At 40.8% G+C, this 7,822-nt stretch overlaps 1 pseudogene; it reads right to left on the bottom strand.

Moving 5' to 3' along the window:
* Positions 1 to 6,604: 6,604 nt before the first annotated feature.
* On the bottom strand, positions 6,605 to 7,457 carry LOC121135708 (annotated as a pseudogene).
* Positions 7,458 to 7,822: the final 365 nt, after the last annotated feature.

Consider the following 7,822-nt stretch of genomic DNA (forward strand, 5'->3'; position numbering starts at 1 on the left):
TGGAATTAACTCATACACAAAAAGAAACAGGCTAACAGAATGAATTCAAAGACAGAACCCATTCTTCTGCTCCATACAAGACACACACCTCAACCTTGAAAACAGACATTAACTCAGATTTAAGTGTTGGGAAAGATTTTCCAAACAAATCAACAGAAGAATCAAGCAGGGGTAGCAATCCTGATATCTAACAAATTAGACTTTAAATTACAATCAATCAAAAGATTTTTACTTCTTATACAAGAGAAAATGTACCAACAAAAATTTTTAGCATGTACTTCACAGATTATATTTACTGAGATTAGGTACCCTTGTGTTGTTTACCAGTTACATTTTTTGGAAATGTCTAGGACTTTTACAATAAGCTCATTTTGAGACTGACCTCAATTGTATGCTGACCTAAAAGTTGTACAATTACACATACCTTTGGATAGTAAACCTCCCATGTGCAATCCTGCATCTCATTTTCTTCTTGTTTCTTGGGCATATGATAGGGCCAGAGAGATTTCTGAGAGAGCTGTCAGGCAACACTTATGATCTATCTGTCTGTCACAATCTAACACATAATCCATTCCTAAACCAACCACAACCACTCATGACCTCACAATATATCCTCCTACTCTTATGCAGAGGCCACACATTTCTATTTTTTCTTGCACTGCCTCAGAGGTATGTACTATGTCTTCAGTATAGGACACATGTAAGTAAATGCCTCATTGTACCATTCCAGTTTATTGTTGCACACACTCTCTCTCTCACACACACACACATACACACATATATATATACACACACACCATATGATGCACTTTTCTTTATTATTTATTTTTTAATTTAAATTTAAATTAGAAACAAGGTTGTTTCACATGTCAATTCCAGGTCCCTCTCCATTTCCCTCCCCTCTTTCCGAGCCCTCCCACCAACCCCTCCAACATACCCTCATTTCCCCAGGTAGGTTGAGGCCCTCCTTGTGTGTGTTCATAATCTGTCATTTCAACCAGGGCAGGGCCTAGACCCTCCCCAAAGAGTTCAGGGTGAGAGTGCATCTCACATTGTTGGATGGGAGTCCAAAGTCCATTTGTATACCCAAGGCTCAATAGATTACTAGGCCTCCTCACTGACACCCACATTCAGGTGGTCTTGATCAGTCCCATGATGGATTCCCAGGCAGCAGCCTGGGATTCAAGAGATAACCCTTGTCAGGTCAGCTGTTTCTGGGGGTTAAACCAGCCCAGTAATAATCCCTTTGGTCATCAGTGCTACCTCTCTGTCACTGACTTTCTTGAGTTGAGCTCAGTAATTAGCCATGGGAGTCTGCTTCTTCTTCCATCAGCCACTGAATGAAGGTTCTCTTTCCCAGACTCTCTGGCCATGCAATAGTAGGCTGGCACTCCCCAGATCTATGTCTAAAACCCATATATGAGAGAGTACATGCCATGTTTCTCTTTTTGTGACTGGGTTACCTCAGTCAGGATGGTTTCTTCTAGTGCCATCCATTTGCCTGCAAATATCAGAATTCCATTTTTTTTCTGATGAATAGTACTCCATTGTGTAAATGCACCACATTTTCTTTATCCACTCTTCGGCTGAGGGACATCTAGGTTACTTCCAAGTTCTGGCTATTACAAATAATGCTGCTATGAACATAGTGGAACAGACATTCTTATTGTATGAATGGGCATCTTTTTGATATATGCCTAAGAGTGGAGTTGCTGGGTCTTGTGGTAGGTTTATTCCAATTTTTTCTGAGGAAACTCCAAACTGATTTCCAAGGTGGCTGAACAAGTTGGCTTTCCTACCAGCAATGGAGGAGTGTTCCCCTTTTACCACAGCTTCTCCAGCATAAATTGTCATTGGTGTTTTTGATTTTAGCCATTCTGACAGGAGTGAGATGGTATCTAAGTGTTGTTTTGATTTGCCTTTCCTGGATGGCTAAGGATGTGGAGTACTTTCTCAAGTGCCTCTCAGCCATTTTAGATTCCTCTATTGAAAATTCTCTATTTAGTTCTGCAGCCCACTTTTTAATTGGATCCTTTGGTGTTTTGAAGACTTGCTTCTTGAGTTCTTTGTAAATTTTGGAGACCAGCCCTCTGTCAGATGCTGGGTTAGCGAATATTTTTTCCCATTCTGTGGGCTGCCTTTTTGTCTTGCTGACTATGTCCTTTGCCTTACAGAGGCTTCTCAGTTTCAGGAGGTCCCATTTATTAATTGTTGATCTCACTGTCTGTGACACTGGTGTTATGTTTAGGAAGCTGTCTCCTGTACCAATTTGTTCAAGGGTACCACCCACTTTCTCTCCTAAGAGGTTCAGTGTGGCTGGATTTATGTTGAAGTCTTTGATCCATTTGGACTTAAATTTTGTGCATGACTATGAACATGGATTGATCCACATTCTTCTACATGCCAGCCTCCAGTTATTTCATTACCATTTGTTGTAGATGCTTTCTTTTTTCCATTGTATATTTTTAGCTTCTTTGTCAAAGATCAGATGTTCATGCATGTGTGGGTTAATATCAGGGTTTTATATTCGATTCCATTGGTCTACCTGTCTATTTTTGTGCCAATACAAAGCTGTTTTCAAGACTATAGCTCTATAATAGAGCTTGAAGTCAGGGATCGTGATGCCATGGATTGTTGCCTTGTTGAACAGGGTTGTTTTGGCTATCCTGGGTCTTTTGTTTTTCCATACAATATTGATTATTGTTCTTTCAAGGTCTGTGAAGAATTGTGAGTGCATTGAATCTGTAGATCGCTTTTGGCAGGATTGCCATTTTTACTACATTGATCCTACTTATCCAAGAGCATGGGAGATCTTTCCATTTTCTGAGGACTTCTTTAATTTCTTTCTTTAATGACTCAATGTTCTTGCGATACAGGTCTTTCACTTGTTTGGTTAGCATTACCCCAATCATTTTATGTTGTTTGTGGCAATTGTAAAGTGTGATGCTTCTCTGATTTCTTTCTCAGCCCTTTTATCATCTGTATATAGTAGGGCTATTGATTTTCTTGAGTTGATCTTGTAGCCTGCCACTTTGCTGAAGGTGTTAATCTGCTGTAAGTGTTCCCTGGTAGAGTTCTTTGGGTCATTTATGTAAACTATCATATCATCTGCAAATAGTGAAAGTTTGACCACTTCCTTTCCCACTTATATCGCCTTGATCTCCTTTTGTTGTCACATGGCTCTGGCTAGAACTTCAAGTACGATATTGAAAAGAGATTAACTGGCAGGATCTTAAAAGCAGAGGCTTTGTAATATGTAAAAAAAACGAATGTCAGACTTTCTAAATTTTGACACTGACAAATCTTGAGGAGATTTATGCATATCAGAGTGAAATTCCATCAAATTAAATGAATGACTTACATCATAGCTAGTAATACACAATGACAATGGAACTTGTCAATGAAGTTTCTTATTTCATGGAAATTTCTCTTGCTAATGTTATCCCTATGAAAATACACTTGTTTTTACTTGCTATTATTATATATCCACTGGAAAAAACAGTTAGCTATATTGAAACAAAGATACACAGTAACCACCATTTTCTATTCATAATAAGTTTAAGATTCACTTGAAATAATATTCTCTGATTTGAGGGTGGACTGTGAAAAATTCTTCAGTTTTTTAAGTACATTTCACAGTAGAAAGTGAAAGAAAGAAAGGAAAAAGAATGAATAAAAGAAGGAAAGAAGGGAGGAGCAATTAAAGAAAAGAAGAAAAAAATTTAAGTGAATATGAGGAGGGAATAATATTAAGAGATAAAGGATAAAAAGTGATTGTTAAGAGGCATATAGGAAAGAACTGAGCAGTGGTGGCTCATTCCTTTAATCCCAGCACTTGGGGACAGAGGCAGGTGGATCTCTGTGAGTTTGAGGCCAGGCTAGACCGACAGCCTCCAAAACAATACAGAGAAACCCTGTCTCATAAAAACCAAAGGGGAAAAAGGCAGATAGGAAAGAAGAAGCAAGTAAGGATAAAATCAATGAAGCTGCATCGTAAAACTGAGAAAGTAGTTTACTCTTTCAGTGATGTTTATGCTGATTAATATATTTTAGAATATATAACAACAATTACTGGTAAAGGGGTCACAAATTTGCTAAAGAAAAGACAAATGTATTGTTCAAACATAATGGAACATTTGTAATAGTTTAATTTAATCTACAAAAGATGTATATCATATAACAAGTTGTCCTATTTCACTCAGAAGACTCAGCATTCTTGAGTTTCTTCTCTAAAATTCTGTAGGATTAAAGCCTTCTAGGTTTTCCTTCATAAATTCAGTAAGTGGTAGCGTTGAATATTTCAGCTCTTGATTGGATCTTCTGAACTTTCAAATTTTATCAAAGTGGAAAGTACACAACACACATGGGATGTTTGGGAGTCCCTATATCAAGGGGAAAAACTTAATCATATTATAATATCAACTGGATATATAACAGCAAGTTCTCAGAGGAGCAACAATATCCCCTCAACTTTATGGGAACTGAAAGAATAGCTAGAATGTGTTGTGTCCCCTGGACTTGAGTAATGGTTTGCTTTAATGTTTCAAGGAATAGGTAGGGACTCTGATTGTGCCTCCATAAAAATTGAGTATCTTTTTAGAATTTTGTCTCTCTATTTTCCACTAAGAATGAAGTAAGAAAAATGATGAAAGATCACAACCTACACAGACACTCTAGGTAGACTCCTGGATTAATAACTTTTGTTTCCTGCTAATCATAGCCAACATTTCAAATGTGAGAAAGGGACTTCTACTATTTCTTTTTTTTTTTCTTTTTTTAAACTTTTTTATTGTGGCAAAACATGTATAACATTTACCACTGCAACCGTTTTTAAAACAATTGAAAGTGTTTACTTCAGTTCATTAGGGTAATCATTACAACCACACATTTCTATAGATTTTTTTTTATTTTCCCAACCTGAAACTCCACATGCCTTAAGAAACTCCCTATTTCCCCCTAGAAGAGGTGTTAAGTTTACCAGGGTCTATTCCTGATAACTACCTACTTTATGTCTCATTGACATACAATACATTTGCAACCTAATATATATTACATATATTATATATATATATGTCATGTGTATATATAAACACTAGTATGCATATTTATACATTCACCTGTCAAGAGGCATTTGGGTTGTTTCCAGGGTAAGATATCCTTAATATAATCCTACAATTTAAGATTCCAGACAAATTAAATTGAATGGTAGAAGGCATAGGAAGTCAACAGGGGATTCAGACATGGTACCTATGTCTCAAGAAACTTGTAATTTGTATGGAAAGGAGAAAAAGTAGGAGTAACCAGCATTCACTAATGGATTACCATTGCTAGGTGCTTTACCCAAGTACCTCATGTACTGCCTACAGCAACTTTGAAAGTCAGATATTATAACAGTCACTTTGCAGCAGTAGTTTTCAACCTTCCTACTGCTGTGACCCTTTAATACAGTTCCTCATGTTGTGGTGACCCCCAACCATGAAATTATTTTTGTTGTTACTTCATAACTATAATTTTACTACTGTTATAAATTGTAATGTAGATATCTGATATGTGACCCCTGTTAAAGGGTTGGTCAACCCCAAGGGGTCTCAACCCACAGGTTGAGAACTATTGATTTACAGCAAGAAAAGCAAAATGTCAATCACCACCTGGCAGCAGGGAGGTTGGGATTCAAACCCACATCTTAGATTCAGAAGCCTGTGTTCCTTCTACTACACATGTGTCCCTATGATTCAAGGGGAGGGTGGCAAATCCTGGGGGAGGAGTCAGGAAGGCGGCAGCAGCAGCAGCAGAGAGCAACACAGATGGAAATGAATGAAGGCAGATGGAAAATGCCAGGCCTGCAGCCCAGAAAGGCCTTAGAGGTGGAGGAGAGAAAGCCGCAGGAACTTTGGACTCCCATAGAACAATGTGAGGTGCACTCTCACCCTGAACTCTTGGGGAAGGGTCTAGGCCCTGCCCTATATGAAATGACAGACCATGGACACCCCCATGGAGGGCCTCACCCTCCCTGGGGGAATGAGGGGATAACGGGGGGGGTGTTGGAGGGAGGGCATGGGAGGAGGGGAGGGAAAGGGAGAGGGACCTGGAACTGACTTGTGAAGCAACCTTGTTTCTTATCTAAATTTAAACTGGAAAACAAAATAAAATAAAAAGAAAGCCACAGGAACAGAGAGCACAGGGAGGGGAGATCGGCAGAGGAATGCTTAGTGACTGGGGGATTGTAGGAAGTGCTAGAAAGAGCAAGAAGGGTCTGAGCTCTGCAGTGCAGAAAAAGCTGAGACACTAAGACAAGACATAATCGGAGCTGATTCGGGGAGACACCATGGCAACGATGTGTAAGTGAATGAAGGGAATGGGAGAGTTCAGCCAAAGGAAAAGCCAGTTAGAAGACCACTGGGAATAACAGGCGAGAAATAATCAGGATAGAAGAGGAGGTGTGGCCGGGCGGTGGTGGCGCACGCCTTTAATCCCAGCACTCGGGAGGCAGAGGCAGGCGGATCTCTGTGAGTTCGAGGCCGGGCTGGACCGATAGCCTCCGAAACAATACAGAGAAACCCTGTCTCGTAAAAAAAAAAAAAAAAAAAAAAAAAAAGAAGAGGAGGTGTGGAGGCATGGGGACGGCTCTGGGGTCGAGGACAACAGTCTTGGCAGTTGAAACACTCTGAAGTCAATGAACGCACATCCTGGCTTGCCTAAGACATTTCTCCTAACTGTACCTTCTCAGAAAGAGCAGAGGTGGGGCAAGAATCTTTCCTTCACACTGATTATGAGCAGCAAGAAAGCAGAACCAAGGAACTGACACCAAGATGCGATGCGGCACCTGGGTCAGTAAGGAAGACAGGAGGGAGACCAGATCCAGGAGTCTGCTGCCCAGGTGAGGATTTACTTAAGGGAGAGGAGCACCTTGCCCGTGGATTTGCGCTGAATCACATGGAGGAAGGCGTCATTGATCTTCTCCAGTTTGAACACAGCACCAGTGTGTGGGTGGATGAGCCCTTGCTGGCAGTACTGCAGGGCTGAGGACAAGCTCTTGGAAAACAATGCAAAGTCCTGATGTTGGTAGTGACCCCAGTACAGGCCCATGGCAGAGATGTTCTTCAGGAGCAACAAGTTGCTGGGCAGAGATGCGATATTTCCTCCAGCGAATCCCAACACCACAATCCTGCCTTCCCATGCCAGGCTTTGGACAGACTCCAAGAAGACGTCTCCTCCCACCATGTCAATGGCCACATTCACCCCTCTCTGCCCACCAGCTTCTTCACTGCTTCCTTGAGGCTGCCCTGGCTGTAGTTCACGCTGGACTGGGCACCCCTCTGCACTGCCAGCTTGCACTTCTCGTCGCTTCCAGCTGCAGCTATGACCAGGTATAAAGGGAAGAGTAGGTTTTTCCTGATACTGACCACGACAGACCAGAATATCGGCAAAGTTAACACCACAGAAATGAACATCAACTCTGACCTTTATTACTCAATGGGTCACCGCAGTCTGGGAAAGCAGCTCAATTTTCCAGTCTCACGTGGGAGCTCCAGGCTGGCAGTTGAAAGGCCAGCTTTTGACTTGTAAAACAGCAGCTAAATTGGCCACAGAAGCGCTTCTGCAGAGGAACAGGCCGCTCCCCTCTCTGCCGACTTCTACTATTTCTAGTTCAAGAATTTTACACCCCTTTATGCCTTGGGAAATTACACAGTCCATCATGTACTCAGACTATACATATCCTTTAATTTCAATAGAAAAAAATAGAATCTTGACCATGTCTGTAGAATGCAGACTACTAAATACATATAATCAGCCAAAAACCAAGCACATAAACAAAACTGAT

This window comes from Mesocricetus auratus, unplaced genomic scaffold, assembly GCF_017639785.1.
Source record: "Mesocricetus auratus isolate SY011 unplaced genomic scaffold, BCM_Maur_2.0 Super-Scaffold_100041, whole genome shotgun sequence".
Classification (NCBI taxonomy): domain Eukaryota; kingdom Metazoa; phylum Chordata; class Mammalia; order Rodentia; family Cricetidae; genus Mesocricetus; species Mesocricetus auratus.